This window comes from Ambystoma mexicanum, chromosome 1p (genome assembly GCF_040938575.1).
Source record: "Ambystoma mexicanum isolate Mex_15411 chromosome 1p, UKY_AmexF1_1, whole genome shotgun sequence".
Lineage (NCBI taxonomy): Eukaryota > Metazoa > Chordata > Amphibia > Caudata > Ambystomatidae > Ambystoma > Ambystoma mexicanum.
Genome location: NC_090921.1, coordinates 1,064,509,374 through 1,064,527,706, shown reverse-complemented (window position 1 = coordinate 1,064,527,706; position 18,333 = coordinate 1,064,509,374). Strand labels below are relative to the sequence as shown.

At 43.4% G+C, this 18,333-nt stretch overlaps 1 long non-coding RNA gene across 1 annotated transcript in view; it reads right to left on the bottom strand.

Annotated features, from left to right (window-relative positions):
- Positions 1-10,843: 10,843 nt before the first annotated feature.
- The window catches only part of LOC138567874 (uncharacterized), a 47,261-nt gene continuing 39,771 nt past the window's right edge, over positions 10,844-18,333 (bottom strand). The window contains exon 2 of the long non-coding RNA XR_011302285.1: positions 10,844-12,621. This is a non-coding gene — a long non-coding RNA (uncharacterized lncRNA). The remainder of the gene's footprint in view (positions 12,622-18,333) is intronic.

Sequence of the window (18,333 nt, the reverse complement as noted above, 5' to 3'; positions counted from 1 at the left end):
TTAGATGCTACAGCAATCGTCTTCAAGACAATTGGGTTTCTTTGCTTCCTACGGCGGAGTTTACCTATAATAACTCATCTCATGCAGCCATTGGACTTTCTCCTTTCTTTTGAACCTATGGGGTACACCCAAGATCTCTTCTTCCCTACATTCCGTCGCCCACCAATTCCCCGACGGCTGAAGAGGTTCTGCAGTCTATTTCTGATGCACACGTCACTGCCAGAAGGTGCTTGGAGAAGAGTCGCCAATACAACAAATTCCAAGCGGACAAACATCGTAGGCCTTGCCCTGATTGGAAGGAAGGGGACAAGGTTTGGCTGTCCACCAGATTCTTGCCGTGATGGGTTCACCCTTCTAAACTTTCTCCTTGCTTTTTGGGTCCTTTCCCCATTCTTTCCAAAATAAATCCTGTTACCTTTCGGCTTAAACTACCTTCTTACCTCAGCCGCATTCATCCTGTCTTCCATGCTTCTCTTCTCAAACCTTTCATTCCGGACATCCACCAGAGGGCTGTCCCGACCAGCCTTTCCCTCAGGTGGATTCCTCTATGGAATATGAGGTCTCCGGTTTGCGTGACTCCCGCCACTACCGTGGTAGGTTGGAATATTTGGTGTCCTGGAAGGGTTACCCTAGGTCGGAGGACTCGTGGGAACCAGCTTCCAACATTCATGCCCCTCGATTGTTGGCTCGGTTTCGTGCCCGCATCCCCTTTAAGCCGGGGGTTCTGTGCTCTATGGGGGGGGCATTCTGTCATCCGCCGTCCTGTTTGGCGTTTGTATCCGCGTTGGCGGCTATGCGCTGGAAGGGCGAGCGGAGGTTCCGCTACAAGATTTCTCCACAGTGCACTCTATGGTCTAGTGGTTTCCCGACATGGCACCACTGGGAAGTATTTCTTTCCTTCTCTCCCAGCGATCGCTGCGTTGCAACCCGCTCACTGCGCTAGCTCGCATCTTTGGGTCTATACGCTAGTTTTCCAGTCTCGACCACCCCGGTCACTTCCTTGTTTCCTCGGTCTGCCTCCCTCGGACCACTTATCCTTCTCTCTCCCTTTTTACACCTGCCTTGCCTCTCCTTCCCGCTTTCTCCTTACCTCCCGGCTTGTTTTCTCCTGCAGCGCGCGGCCCCTCCGCACCCGCCTTCTCTGCCTTACCTTCGGCCGCGCTCTCTTCCAGCCGCTTCGGTTTCTGTTGCTCCGGAGTAGTTTTCTTCTGCTGGTTCTCTTTCCAGTGGCTCTCCCTCTCTCCGGTTTCCTTCTCTACATTGGATATCTGGCTTTGCCTGCTCCCATCAGCTACCTACCTCAAGGACACCACTTCTGCTGCTTGCTCCGGACCTTCTCAAGCTGCTTCTCTCATCGGAGGGTTTTTTCTGCCTGAACAGGCTTTTTCCCTTCGCTACTGTCTGATCGCGGGAAGGAGGCCCCAGGTTTGCTACACTTTAGTGCTCACTGTGGCTTCCTCTCGTGACAGATACGTTCTACACAAAAAGGAGAAGGACTATCTCTCTCACAGGCAACTGCAACCGGAGGACTTGGAATCAGGTGAGGAGAGTGGGGAGGAACGGGAGTAGGCGGAAACCTCCAGACGGGACACTGTGAGCCAGCTGAGCTTGGGGATGTGGATAAACCAGAAATTCCACCATGTGCTTTGGAAAACCACACCCCTTTGGGGCCAGAGCATAATTTTAAAAAGATGGATAATTCATAGTGCGGACTTGTAAAAATTATATAAATAACATCATCATTCTTGTGATTTTTCTGTGCACATTTTAAGAGGTGTTAGGACCCTGTGGTATGTTCTTGGGGATAGTAGCGGAAAAAAGGTTGTTACTCCAAATGTATGCATGTTAAAAATCTGTCACTTTATCATCTGAAACCCATATCCCTGGTGCACATTTGTGTAAAATCTGGAAAGGTTTAGAGGTCGTTATCTGGATGAAAAGGGGAGAATTCTGTCATAAGTGGACACGACATCTGACAAAGACAGGGATCGGATGGTTTGGTGCTACAGAAAATATGTTAACTGGACGTATAATATTAGAAAAATGGTACATAGATAAATATGTATTTGGATCAGAAATAGATTTGTGTGCAATTTGACAAGGGGAGGATCCTCTGACCATAAACCTACCTCATCACTCTGACTCACAACCTAGTTCCACCAATCAAGGGAGAGAGGAGGAACTGGCCAATGATAAGTTGAGAGGGTTGGGCATAGAAGATGAGCTGACCCTCCCACTTTCTAAACACATAAAAAGAGCCACTGGAAGCCAGACAGGGAGATTCACTTCCCCCTTCAAGCTGATTTCTTGCGCAGCGTTTTGCCAGAAGACACCAGATCCAGCACTTAGACTTCAAATCCAGACAGAGACCAGAACTTTGAATTCAGACTTCAGAATTTGTCAGCAGGCCTCCAAATCTTTTGCAAACTGATTCACCCCAGACTTCCAAGGGGCACATGAGAGTAAAACAGCCGGGCTGAGCTGTTTGATTCTGGCCTAAAACTCTGTGCCAGAAACACCCAGAAAGCAGAGCTGTACCCGGAACCAGAGACCAGAGCGCCGTGCAGTGCCAAGAACCTTTGCCAGAACCAGAGATCCAGACCGCTGTGCAGTGCCGCTAGCAGAGCTGACCCAGATCACTGTGAGCAGAACCAGGCAGAGACCGTCCGTGGCGAGGGAACCGCAGTCCAATCCTGATCCGATCCGTGGAGAAGTCACATTCCTGTCCAAAATATAGTGTGAGTACCGCCAGAACTGTGCAAAAGCCAATCTCTTAGTTTAAAATAATCTAATTCAAACTATTTTAACCTATTGAGAACTGCATCCTAGAAATCTTGTGTTCCTTCTGTGATCTCAAACCTGAAAACTGTCATCTGTCATTCTGAGCTTGACTTTTCTTTTGAGAATCTACCTTCACAAAATCGTCCATATCTCCAGAACCATGTGTTCTGGGAACGAAATTTAACTTTCATCTTAAAGCTAAGAGTCTAAGCTTTCCAACGTGCCCTAAACCGACTTGCTACCCCTTATAGTGCCTCCGTAATTGCGCTTGACGCACGCGACTAAATTGCCGCGATTTGACATTTTGCTTAATTTCAGCCACGTGTAAAAATATTTGTCCTTGCTTTCCTTTGCTGAAATTCGTTTGCAACCTGACAATCATTCATAGAGCATTGCTAAAGTGATCCTGAACTAATTTAAAGTAGCTATCACCCACCCTGAACCTCTAGAGGGAATTAAAATCATTTTAGCATATTTTTCACTTCTTTGCATACCACCTTTAAAGTACTTTGCCTGTGTTTAAAATCATCCCTATTTCTCTAAGCTTGCTAGGGGGGAACTGAATTCGTATTGTACTGTGATTGTATTCCTGAAGACTGTGTGTGTCACTTCCACCTTCTTACATTGCATAGAGGGGGGGTGAATTGCCAAAGGGGAAAAGTGATTATATTATGTGTTGCTGAAATCATATCAAGTTTATTCCTCTGTTGCTTTTATTCATCTTTGCATCTCCTTGAAACAATAAAGCATTCTCTGATACCTTATTCCCCTGTTCCTAGTCATAAGTCACCAGAACTGTGCTATTGTAGGATTACTTATTGCTGATTACTGTTCATATTCACAAGTGTGATATCAATTATAAATTTATTATAAAAGTGTGATATATATATATTGTTTAATTCTCAAATAAACCTTTTAAATTTGCAAAACAAACTTACTTCTTGGCTCAGTGGGGTCAGGGGGATTCTAAGAGAGGGGTGTGATATAAGGGTTGTCATCCAGAGTACACGAACTGGACATAAAAATATATAAATAAGGGCTTCCCTTGAGCAATCCCAGACAAGGCACTGACTTAGTGGGACTGCTTGATTGGAGTCTTTAACAATGCATTCATCTCTTAGTTTGAAGCCCATTTCCATGCACGAATGGAGTCACACGATGTGACCACTATATGTGCATTCTTCTAATGGACTGTTTTGCATACCTTCAACTACTGTATGCAGGGGGGTCCAGTACCTTATGAGTGCCCATTCACTGTGTTAGTACATAGCGGTTGTTTGGTGATCTGCCCAATGTCCATTTGTGATCAATGCTCTCATCATGGCACCATTGCTGTCAGCCTCATGATGACCTCACTGAGCACTTCAAATGTTGTTATGCAATTCATTTGGGCCTCTGTTTCTATGTATTGGTGTTTTGATGTTCATGTCCGTCATGTGGCTCCTTTTTTGTGCAGTTATGGTGGACTGCCCTTCCAGTTGATGGTGTTTGGTGCCGTGTATTGGATGAAGTCATTGCATGTAGGTGCATTTCTTTGTGGTGGATGTGGTCTGATTTTATACAGTGCACATGCATTTGGTTGGGTCATGGTTGGGACACATCTTCATTCACATGGTGGGGCTGCCTACATCTGGCATTATGTGGTCAGGTGTCAGCTAAAGTCTGGACTGCTTTAGGGTATGAGCTGGCTCCATTACCTCTGCTACTCACAGCCAGATGAAGTATGCATCCCCCCCTGTCAGCCAGATGAAGTATGCATCCTTCCCCCCCTGTCAGCCAGATGAAGTATGCATCCCCCCCCTGTCAGCCAGATGACGTATGCATCCCCCCCGTGTCAGCCAGGTAAAGCATGCATTGGTACATCAATCACCTATCCACTTCACAATTCCATGGCCATGACATGAGACTCACCAAGTAGCCAGGATCTCGGCCCTGCCTGTCGCTCCATGTAGCGTGGTATTGTGGAGTTCCGCAGGACCATTGAATCATGGGTTGAGTCGGGGTATCGGGCACAACAATGTGTGATGATCCTGTTTGCGTCACATATCATTTGTACGTTAATTGCTTACGGTTGCGGTACGCTACCTCCATGGCATGTGGGACCACCAATTTCACATGGGTGCAGTCGATGGCACCAATGCAACCAGGTATGCCGGCGGGAGTTCATTAGTGCATGGAAACCCACTTTAGTGTTTGCCATCTCCTGGGCAGTCCGTGGTAAGGTAATGCTGTTGTTGTGTGCTTGAGGAGTGCATTGAGCACTTGGTTCAGCGTACGTGAGAATAATGGTTGTGAAATGCCATGCAAGTGCCCCACTGTGTGCTGGTAGGTGCATGTGGCCAGGAAGTGGAGCACGGACACTACCTTCAGTAAGGGGGATGGCGGTGGGTGTTTCAATCATGCTGACGATGTTGTTGTGTATCATGTCCACGATGGTGGTGATGGTGTCCCGATTCAAACGGTACAGGGTGTGGATCTGCTCAGCAGTGAGGTTGAATGGACTGGCTCTGATGCGTGGGATTGGGGGATGCCTGCGTGGTAGCACTGGCTGTGCTGGTGGGGCTTGCTGGCCCTGCCTTGCCCTCCTTCTCCTCCTGCGTCTCCTCTGTGCTGCTGTTGTTGTAGTAGTTGTTGCTGTAGCGCTTCCATTGCAATCAGGTCCTCCAGCCCCAACATTGCTAGTCGTATTGGAATCATTGTGGAGTGTTGGAAGGGGTGGGGTGTGCTCCATTTGTATTTGGCCAGTCTGTATTGCCTTCACCTGTGCTGATTGTGTGCACCTGTGACAGCTGGGAACACTGCACATGGCCATTTACGGGTGGTCCGCGATGGCGGTATTAGCACCACGGCGCTACGGTACTTTACGGCCTTCGCAAGGGCGTTAAGAGCATGTCCGCTCGACTCGTGATGTTCCCCAATTTGCGCCATGCCGCTATTTCCGGCATGGGGGGGTCGCGTGCCCGCGCCCTTTGGTGCTGTTAGCGACAACGTTAACTACGGTGCCGCTAATTGCACTTCCTCGGATCATATTGGGACCTAGCGGTAAGCGATGCCGGTCATCCTTTACCGGCATCGTTTCTCACTTACCGCCAGGGTCGTAAAGAGGGCCCTTGTCTGTTAATGTGTGAACCACGTTTTAGCCAGTTCAAACTGAATCATCACAATATTCTGAGAGTAAATTGTTGCATAGGAAAGGTATTGGGAGGATAGCTCAGTGGCAACGTGCGTGTCTTGGAAGCAAGACGACACGAAGCAATGCAGTTTTGATCCCCGGGTACGTGCGCATTATAAATACGCAACTAAGACAAAAACAATTACGCAATTTAAAAAAAAACAATTCCTGTAACAGTGCCTCGATGCACGCTTTAAACATTTTAAATATAAATAAAATTGTGATCCAAGGAACAGATTTGTTCCTTTGGCGGGAGTTCATTAGTACACATCTATGAAGTACTTAAAAATATGTCAATCTATAAAAATCTTTTGAAGATATGTTTTACTGAGTTTGAAAAAATTACTGAATACACAATACTAGTAATTATTGACATCTCTTTATTGTGGAGTATATATTTTTTGTATGAGCGCACTTAATTGATCTCTAAAAGGTGTTTGTTTATACATAATTGTCATCATAAACAGGTATGATGTTTTTAGAGACAAAGTAGCAGCGCTATAAGTACAAGACAACATAGATGGAAGAGGACAGCGTGGAATTAAACACAACCTGTTTGCAACTTGCGGTTACTTCCCTCATTTAAAAGTGCCCATATTTCCTTACAGTTTTTCGATCTATAGTACCTGTCTGTTTGTGTGCTCACAATGACACCTTAGCACTGTAGGAGGCTTAAAAGTATGATCGTTGCTGAGCCAAAGGCAGTGTTCATGTCTAAAAACATTTTGCACAGAAGCACAAGCGTAGGTTTCTCACAGCCTACTGTGGTGATGAATTGGTGCATTATAACATTTGTATTAACATAACGTAAAGAGAAAACAAATTAATAAATAAAAAGGTCAATTTTGCTCATTACTCAAGGAGTTATGAACATGGTAAACTTGCATTTGTGGCCTACAGCCCCACCCGACTGTTGTTATTGAAAGGATTTCCAAAAGCGCAAGCTGCTCAGGTCACCATTTGCCTGACAGTCTGTTTATGGAGCATGTTCACTTCTCTTTTACACCCATGATCCCCCCTTTGGCTGCCTGGCTGAGGGGTCTCTTACTGCTGATCTTTGGGCACACTGGTGTTCAAGCTTATTGGCTTGTGACCGGAAAGCTTCCCTCACTGCTCTTCAGCCTTGTGAGGTGACTTACTGTGGCACAAAGTGCCACGAAAAGCATGGCATAGCCTCATAGTAACATAACATGAGAAGAGGGTGCCAGTCTGTCATAGCATACAGTACAGACATCTGGCCGTTCTCCCTCTGCCTGTCCTGCTTGGTCGCCCACCCACCTCTGCCTTACCTATAGTCTTATAAACACATCCTGCATAAGCACCTTATTTTCTCAATATAGAAGGCTAAGTATTATTATACTTTGTTAGCCCACTTCCAAGTAAGATGCCACTCTGACTTACCATGAACTAAAAGGCCAGGACGGCATGACATGGAACAAACTCTTAACAATATTTATCTAAAACACGCATGCACAATTCAGCCCCACCTGCCAACTGTTAAAGGGGGTGCAACATGATACTTAGGTTGTAATTGCCGGTTGACTGTAACCTTCAACATCCAACCACGCTGCCCACTGTGCACCATGTATTCATGTACAGTTATCTGTCAGTACCAGATTCGCCTCTAACCCTACGAACCTCGGACTGCTTTATGCTCTCTCTTTTCTGTCTGTGGGGGTCATTCCGAGTTGGGCGGTAGCCATGGTGCTATTAGAAAAATTGGTTGCATCCCAAACCGGGTCCGGGTCCCGTCTGGTTGAATGGGGACTTACCGGGTCATTCCGACCCTGGAGGACCCGGTAAGTCCCCATTCAACCAACCATTCCCCATTCCCATTTGAACCCCATAGGGCTCAATGGGAATGGGAAAGGCGCTGATAACGGTACCGCAAATTGCGGTACCGTTATTAGCACCCTTTTCCCTTAGTGGGACCCGTAAAGGACGTGTGGTCAGACCACACCTTCTTTGAGGCTCCCGCTAAGGGACCTCGGAATTGGGCGGTAAGGGATTACCGGCACCAGTCTCCTTAATGGGGCCCGGTATCCCTTACAGCCCAACTCGGAATGAGGCCTGTGCCTTTTTCTGCAACTAAGTAAGCCTTCTTGTAACAGCAACACGATGCCCAAGGGCTGCTTTGTGCGCTTTATAAATGTAAAATCAAGTAAGCTTTTTGACATCAAGGGGCGAGGCCTTCTCGTTTTTACTGTACCAGTTTGACCCCTCCATTCCCTTACCAGCTGTTACCTTTAACATTCAAACACACTCTATTCTTGACTATGCCACTATGGCTGCCGTGGAAGTAACATTCTGGAGTTTGACCTGGGCTGCAAAGTATACAGAGACCCGGGAAATAAGCCACAACACTTCCAGGATTCTGAGTACACTGTCACCACCTCATGCATCCAAACATTAGATTGTGTTCAAACTTTCAATTCTCCAAATCTGCCTTGGCATTACAATTCAATTATCACATTCACAACACTTGACATATCCACCTCCTCCCCTTTTGCAGAACTGAAGTCGAGCGGGACTGCCACAAACCCATAGTATTACGAACCATTATTCCCCTGCTTCATCCCTCTCTCCTGTGTTCTTCTCATCTATGTCCAACTTTTCCCATCCTCATATCTTCCCCCTCCTCATTTTCTTTAATCAACCAGACTAAAGGCTGGATACCAGTGGCGGGGGCACAGTACCCAGTCCAAAGACAAGCCTAGGCTCTCTGTCACTACTGTGGTGGTGATCTGGTGCAGTAAAAAGGCATATTAACATAACATACTGATAGGAACATCTTCTGGGCACTGCATACTAAATATTATATCATGTTTCCATCTGACACGTGTAACAAATGGTAAGTCTGCATCAGTTAACTTAACAATTTGTCAGTTGAATGAACTAGCAACATGTGTTTTGTGTTTCTTCGTGATTCCATAGCTCTGGTATTGTGAGACAGCATCAGTAGGTTAACAGTTGAAAGTGATACTGATTTATTTGATGATGTATAAATAGTCTTTCTTCAAATTAGTTGTTGTATGCCTTGCAACATGTGTGTTTCAAACACAATACAATAAATATAACACCCATTCCCAAAGTGGAGTCATTTAAGTGTGCTATGTCTCTCTATTACACTGCATGAGGCTGTCTTGGGTCATACTAAGGCGGAATTGTACGATCGGACTGAAAAAAAAGGTCTGACCGTATAAAAAAGTCCGAAAAATGCTACCACCAAAGGTTCTAACACCAAAAGTTCGAACCTTTGGTGGTAGCATTGTAGGTAAGTATAAAAAAAAAAGACTGCCCTGGCTGTGGGGGTGTCCCCCGCCACATCCCGCTCACTATACTGTTTGGCATACATCCCCGCAGCACACCCGAAAAAACCCCAAAAAAAATAACGGGGGCGTAAAAAAGGTAAGTAGGGTTTGTTTATGTTGGGGGTGTGGGTGGGGTTGTGTTGAGGGTGTGGGTGGGGGAGTGTTGTGGGAATGTTGTGGGTGTGGGTGGAGGTGTGGATATGTAGGGGTTTTGAATGCGTGTTCGCATGGGAAATGTGCGAACCTTTTGTGGTTCGCACATTTCTGATGTAAACTTTTCCATCTCAGACTTTACCGCGACGGAAAAATCACGCAGATCCTACTAAGGCTGACTATAAAATGTCACCTAAAGTTGGAGCAGAGAAGTCACCTGTTGGCCATGGTGGTCATGGCACATCCTTTATGCTAAAATGCTGGGAATATGGTGTGGCTCTGGTATGGAGTGGTAGGAGGACAGGCTTGCTGCAATATGAGAGTAGGCATGGAACATGGAGAGGCACATGCACAGTTTATGATGAGATTACCATGCATGTATATTAGCTGTCTTTGTTTCAGGAGGTACTCAGTTGCATGGCTTATTTATTTTTTATTTATTGGATATTTGTAAAGCACCTATACCGCAAATGGTGTTTCAAGGTGCCACATGACAAAAGAGGGGGGGGGGGGCAGGGATGAAGAATAACAGAAAATTCTCCTACGAGGTCTTGTGTCATTCCGAGCGTGCAAGTGCAGTAACAAGAAGTGCAAGGGTGCGGGGAAGGGGGTGGAATGCCGGTCAGAGCGGAATGGCTAAAGCTAAGATGGGAAGGGTGGAGCGCACACACGTGCTCGGGTTGGACCCCTGGTCTAGGTGAGTGCTTAGGGGAGGCCAGATGGACAGGTGCCAGGGGAAAGCAGGGAGTCCAAATTTAGGAACTGCAGTTATTTCAACCATCCTAGTGAATAGATCGCAGCATTCTTGTATGTGACTCAGTGCTTTGTACCCTGTATTTTTTTCATGGCCTACTACTGCACGGTCCTGGGCTCTGGTAATTTGGACACCCAACCCTTATTGATTATTTGAATGCAGCAGCTCAATCCTTGGCATGGGTAATTTGGACATTTAGCCCCTGCTGATGCAATCCGGCATAAACTGCCCAAGCTGCAGCTACTCCCATCTGGGAATGGCATTCCAGGCTATCCTGCATGGCATTCAATAGATTTCTGCAATTAAGTCTTCCATTTCCAATCCAGATGTCCATTGTGCTACCAGACCGACCATATCTGCCTCCTGACTCTTTCAAACCCAACACCCCATACTCTTATCCATGGTAGTTCGTTCCTCAGAATATCCCTCAGATATTAGGCTCCATATGTTGAAGTGCGGATTCTGTGATTAACTGGAACAAGTAGAATCTTGGCAACATCGATTTTGCGGCTGCTGTGACACCTTTGGACTTTGTATTTGTATTTGTATTTATCTGAAGAAGCAACCAATGGTATACCTTGTCTGTTAATGTGTGAACCACGTTTTAGCCAGTTCAAACTGAATCATCGCAATATTCTGAGTGAAAATTGTTACATACGAAAAGTATTGTGATCCAAGCAACAGATTTGTTTTATTTGTAAAGCGCACCAGACCCACAGGCATCAGGGCGCATAAACTTGAAGAACAGATGTTACAGTATTAAGTAATACAGAAAGAACAAGAAGCAGTTAATTACGGAGACATTATAAACATAAAGTCAGAAGGACTATGAGGGATCAAACAGTAAGAAACAGATCATAGACATAGACCATAATGCAATACTTTGATGTTTATATCAATGGGCATTTGTATAGGATACCTCTTTTAAGTTGTCTAATCAATTTTGGCACATAATACTCTCTGGCAATCAGATTTCTTTGACGAGCACAAGAGTCAAATTAATTAACACTTTTTTTATTGACTAATTGATCTTGGTTGTTCCATTAAAAGTTATATTTCATGGAAATGTGTGTATGAATAGAAATTGGATGGATTTTCTACTTTTGGATTACATTGTGAAAAGTTTGCATTAAGCCAATGCGCAATAAAACAAAAAGAACTATATACACCCCTTCAAAGAGAACGTGGAAGTTCATTTTATTGCCCTCTGTTAATGATCTTGCAGGATATGTTTATCCTGAAGCCTGACAACACCAGTAACCCACCATTTTAAAAACTAGTGACATCCAAGCCATCATTGGACTGTTAACCCAAGCAATGTCATTTGGGGGTCATCAGGGGTCGTAGGTGTGACCCCTGGGGTCTTCCTTGCTACCCCTGTGGTCTCCCTTGATAGCCCAAAAAAAGAAAAAAAAAGATGTTCTTTTTTAAAAAATGTATGCTTCTGGGCTGTGGCCAGCGCCATGTGGCTCTTTGTTTTTGGAGCGGTTGGTTTCCTTGTTATGCCCACTTAAAAAAAAACGGGGTTCCACAGGTGTAACACTTTGAGCAGTGACCCTAAATACATAAGAAAGAATAGGAATAACACATAATTTGACTTTCTGGAACTCTATAAAATTGATAGACTCATTAAAGGTTTATTTCAGGCACACTCCAGGGGGTGAGTAACTGATTTAGTCTGTTCTTAAACATCTCAACTCATTCTTTCATCCTTCTCAGGTCGATAAATGAGTACCAACACAGGTTGGGTGATATTGTATGTATATTTGTTCTATATAAAGATCTTACGCAGAGCTATATAATAACAAATCATTATCATTTTGCCTTGGACATCTGCATGCATTCACAGTAATATGATAATATGGACCTATACACACTGATATTAATGATACATACGGTGATACATTATTATATGAAATGTATATCACATTATAGTGATATTGTAACCATATTTTTCGTAGTGTACTTAGGAACAATGCTATGTGATGCCACTTCCTGTTTTGTCAAGGGGTGAACGTCTGTGTTCCATCACTTCCCGTCATGTCACTTTGGGGTGGGTTCAAATTACATCACTTCCTGTGATGTCATCAGAGGTCAAGTGTTGTGCGATGTCACTTCTGCTACCCCTGTCATTTTGGTGAAATTACATCCCTGGTTGCATCACGTTCGACTGTTCCTGTGGTGATTCCAGAGCTTTTTGTCTTGCATTGTGAACTATCATATTGTGTTCTGTTTAGATGGCTGATGTCCACCGAGTTGGAAGAGTGGCATAGTTTAAAGTGTGACCAGCTTTTCCTGAAGTTTTGACAGATTCCTTATTTTTTTGTGCCACATCACTGTCTCCAGTGCCCTCTCTGGACCCCAGTGCAAGGCTCGCCTCAGTGGAAGTAAACTTCGTCATAGACCGTCTCCATTTCTGTAGCCGGTCTCTGCTCTCGGCTCTCATCAATCTGTTAAACAACAAAATCAATACAAGTTATGTATGTTCTTCCTGCTCATACTGAATGGCAGATTGATCCAATTCGTATCTGAAAAGCAGAGATTAGATTATAACAATTTGCAATACTCAGACTATAACAAATTGACTTCTGCCCTGCAGCAGTACAAGGATGAGTAGAGGCTAAGGCGCCTACTCAGCCCTCACACTTCTACAAACCAAGAGCCAACACAATCATACAGGTAAAACAGGCACAGTTATGAGGTATACCTCCTACGCCTTTTGTGGTAAGGCTATACTCTCAAGAGGGGTGTGGATGTGGTTCAGTAGCAACTCAAACTGCAAAGTATAACAATCCAAAATAAAGGACTGTCCAATCAAGGTTCTGTACAATGATACACACTTAAAAAAGAACTCACCATATGCAATAATAACTAAATAGACAACACTACGAAAACCAACCCATGTAGAAACAACACAGAATGTGCTAGATATCAAGACTCAGCTCTCGGGGCAATGAGACTTTGAGAAAAAGGCAATAAAAACTACAATGTTCAAAAAAGTTATCTTCTTATCTTTCAAAAAAGGATTAATGTGACCTAGCCAGTCTGTAGAGCCCAAAATGGATCAAAGACGCCATTATCAGGATGCCTCCATAGAAAAAAGGTCCTATAATTCTATGGGATTATTTAGAGGTAGGAGTCCATAACTGAAAGTGCCTTATGTTTGTGGTGAGACTAAATGGAAGACATTGTAGAAGTCATGTGGAGGTGGTGCTGCTCACTGTCTGAGGGAGATGGACGAGAGGAATTGCAGTTGTTATTTACTGATGGGCTAGAGAAATTACACAGTGCTGAGGCAGGATATAGGATGTTTCTCACCTCCCTCACCACAACCACCCACATGCAGTCCAAACTGCAACGCATGATTTTGGAAACCAGAAATACGGAGGATGACATTGCCATAGTTGCAGAGATAGGAGTAAAGGCCAGAGATTAATTCCCACCTTTTGTACATGGTCCTTAATAGACAGCCTGTCAAATCTGAAACACTATAATGTTAGCTTGTGACAGCCATAACACTATGTTAACCACCTCCAACTACACAGCAGGATGAGCATAGGAGGATACACATTCATGGTCTATCAAGAAAGTAAAACAAGTCCAAAGTGTGGATCTTTTTCATACTAGAGTATAAAGAATGACAGCATCTTGCTATCTGCTCTCTTTGCAGTAACATTTTGTCCAATAGAAAGATTAACACCAAGTTGGGCAACACCTTTTTGTGGTGCTATATGATGCAACACATTGCAGAGGACAATAATGAAGCAAAAAAAGCAAAAGCAAAAACAAGTCGACTGTGTCACTCTCCCTAGCAGCCAATCATCATACCATTGCGGTCCATACTGTCCCTCATAAAATGTTGCTGTTTTGCTATAGCTCCAGTGTCTGACTGCAGTGGTTGTGCTTGATAGCAGTCATTATTTTCTTGTTCAACGGCATTTACTGCTTTTCCAAAATTGTAAAGACATAAACAGTTTCTTTAGAAAACACACGATCACCCTAGGCCATCAATGTCAAGAAGACACATTCACAGAACAATTTTGGTTTCCCTAAAAACCTTTGAGGATGCTGGCAACTTCACGTAGGCAATGGTGTCAGATATGTATTGGGCCACCCATCAGAACTAGGGTTCACGATCCAGGGGCATCCCCAATCTATCTCCAGGGAAGAAGAAGCTTTTGTCTGGATGTAGAACTGGGAAAGACAATTGAGGGCATTCCTCATATGGAAGCTGCACAGCGACAGGGCCGTGATAGAAAAGGTGTTCTGGTCAGGGATGGTAGACCCGGAGTCGCATGAGAAGTGCTTAAAAAAAGGTCAGGCAGCACTGTGTTTCATTTTTCTTTTCTGGTTATAGAGTTTCTCTGGTTATTACAGGAGGTTGAGGGTTTAGCCAATGTTGAATGTCTTTTTTGATGCCTTTGTCAGATGGTCCATCAGATGGGGACAGCTTTATTAGCACACACAAGCGAACGCAGGGGTTGGGGGCTGCACAAGGCAGTGCTTCTCCTAGTTCAACGCACCTTCATACTCGAGCTTCTTTGGTGCTTTACTCTACACAATTTTACTGGTCCTAAGCAGATGGGAGGATATGCAATTTTTTACAATGTTTGTGTTCTTTCTCTTTCTTAGGTTCTCAAGTTAACATCCAAATGGAGAGCCATTCTTCACAGGCAAGGTGAAATTCAGGTTACTGTTACGTTTATTCAGCAAAATCATTTGATTTGCCAAGATGAAGAATTGCATGCATCGTACCCAATGAAAGTAATTTTGAATTTGTATTTTGTTTATCCTGATAGCAATCTAGGCACCAAATGACATACAAGGTCAAATTATAGGGACATTTTACAAAGGGGATATATGTATCTAGGAATGCTTCAATTTTGTTCTATACCCGATGGAAGACAACTTTAGGTCCTCCTGATATATACAGAAGCTACATGCTGCGGCCAACATCCTTACCAGGTTTGAGGGAGTCTACACTTGATTGTCTTCCAGCCTCAAAGTTTTCTCCAGGATCAATATTCCTTTGGTATCTTCTGCATTATTACCATGAGTATTAGCCATTGCGAGCTATATCTATGGGACCGTCCTCCATTCCCTTTGGCTGCACACTGTCATCTTGCCCGGCACAGATAACAGGCCGAGGAAACTGACTAATAGGATTCTGAAAGATCTGGAAATTAGATCCCATATCTTGCCTATACTGACCGATTATTTTCAAGAAAACGTCTCAAGAGAACTGGATTGGGGAATGATCTGGGAAGCCAGCGATACACAACCAGGTGTATGTTATAGTAAATCGTACAGCATCCAAAGGGTTATTGATTTTGTAAATTGATACATAAGCGTTCAGGACACAGATTGACTGTCTTAGCTTTTGATGCCCACATGACATTCAACTGTATTGACAGCTCATACACGCAACTACTACTCAGTACCTTTGCTTTTGTCCCTGAATATTCCAAGTTAATTTTGACCAACTTTCAAATTACTCATACAAGCCTTTGGTTCAATAACTCTCTAAGTGAACTGATATAATTAAGGAATGGCACATAACAAGGCTGCTCTATCCCCTTCACTCATTTTCATACCCAGAGTGTGTGCAATATTGCAACAAAGGGGTAAATTGTCTAAGCATACCCCACACAATATCCTTATATGCAAACCTATTTGTGCTCTGTTTAAGAGATGTTGAAACCTTCTTACCAGTAGTGACGGAAAATGTGAATCCATTTTGGGAGGTGTCATGGTTTACATACAACCATTCAAAATCTTCAGGATTGAATAAATAAGGTAATCCCTGGAAGTCTTCAGTGGGCTTTAGGAATCCTATTATTTTATGTTATGTTAAAGGTTCTTATACCGAGTACTGTTGCCACCTGCGTGGTTTCTTGGTGCTCTAATGTAATGTATGTGCAATACCTACACATGAAGATCATCCACTCATGTGAATTCCTTTATAAAGTGAATATCCCCACACTATGGAGAGCAGATGAGTAAGATCATGGGTGTTGGGATGCTGATAAAATCTCTTGGTTAGGGCAGATTTCAAATGTAAAGAGGACATTACTCCCTAGAATTCTCTACATATTCGAGGCCAGACCGAACACTGTCAGGGCTGCAATGATTACTAGACAACAGGGGAAAATGCTAGCCTTTATATATGGCAAAATATTCCCAAGAATGACATGCAGAGTCCTTATGTGAGACTCTCTTCTGTGCAATCTAGGCGCCCAGAATATCACAGGGTGGCTGCTTCACAGATAATCACTTTATTGGAATGATCTCTTACCCAGGGAATTAACGCTAGAAAGATATTGAATGTTGTGGTACCATGCTCCCATTATCCAGCTTACATTTCCTCTTCTGAGGAGCTAGACTGGGCGCAGAACTCTGCCACTGACCGCTGAATGCTCTTTGAGGGACTTAGAATGATTGGTATCTCCTCAGATTGGGCCCCCCAACAGCCTATATTGAATATTAGCAGATTATCCCAAGAAATGAACACAATATACTGGTCTGTGTGGCAATGCTCTGTCTCTCTCACACTGCACCAACTGTATTGCAATGGGAAGCACCTCAGGTTAATTGAATGCACATCTACATTTCTGCTGGATAAGGAAAGTCTTTGATATGCCCAAGCAACATTGGACATCAAAAAAGGTGATGGCTACAGGTTCCAGAACCCTGAGGAGCCAGCAAGTGTCAAGCACAGATGGAATACCCACTGTCCAAATCTTTCCACTTTACAGGCTTCCCTTTTTTGTATTGCCAAAATAAAGAGTGTAACCAAATTCATTCATAATCTTACATTATAAAACGTAAATCAAGAGCTCTGTGCAGATAACATACAGTGGCAAAACCAATAAAGTCTAATAAATAGAAACAGTAACTTTACGACATAATTTAATATCCTAATAATAATAATACAAAGCCAGAATATTCAACTGCGAAATATTTGGTAACAGGGCTCCAATGTTTACAAAATGTCCTTCTTAGGGTCCTGGCAAGCAAGATTCATTATTCAAAAGAGTAGTTTTCCAAACATTCTGCATATCTTGTACCAAAACTGATAGAGTGGCTTCCTTTCATTGCCTAGCAATCATTACATAAGCAATTCAAATTGCTTTACAGAGGATCCAAAGCCAGGAAGAATTGAGGCTGGCTTCTGGAAGAAACACGTAAACCAATACATGACCATTGCTTTAAACTTGGTTCTTAAGGTCTTGCCAGGATTTTCTTGTATATAAGCCTGGCAAGATCGCAACTTAAACATCAAATAAAATGTACATTTTGTCTCTGTTTGGCTGATGATAACATGGCTCTAGATGTTAATATTCAGGAAGCAGTCAATCTAATCGATTAGTGTGCAGACTAGTAATTAAATAAATAATTTGGTTTGTGAGATTATGTATTCAGGTGCCAATGGGATCTTTGTAGGCAAAAATAAGATATACAAAGTTTTCAATTTTTGGGAAAACATAATCCCATTTGAAACCTCAATACTAGAATCATTTCTCAAAATCCCACCCCTTCCAGATTACCCGATACTCAACAACACATCCCAGAGTGGAGGTGAAGCATATGTTTAATTTCTCACAGCAAGTCCAAAACTAATCTCCAGTTGGTCAAACGAGAGTAAAGTTCTTCCCTCCTCTTGAAAAGTTGACAAGGCCATTTCAGTGAAATTAAGGCCAATCCTTTCACATCACCTTCAGAATAAATTTGAGGAAGTCTTGGATTTAACACAGCAAGGTTTTGTCATTTAACCTAGGAATCGAGAAGATATGTCATTTTTTAGACCAGTTTTTAGCATATATTTCTAAAGTCTTAGGATATAGCATTTTGAAATATCTAGCGTGTCCAAACTTTGTTTCCCCTTGGGCATGTCCGACACTGCAAAGTAACAGTCACTATATTAGTAGAGTCACCGAAAAATAATCCTCTAAGTTTTTATGTCTGAGAGGCCCAGATACAGTATTGAAAATTTGGAAGGGAAAAGCCCCCATTTAGCCAAGATGGTTCTAGCTGAATATCTATTTGCCTCTGAGGTTTCCTGTTCCAAATAAGCAAGGACAAATATTAGTTCAACCGCCCCAATTGAGATTTTGATAAATGTGAAGGTAGATCTACATAACTACAAACATTTAGTCAACACC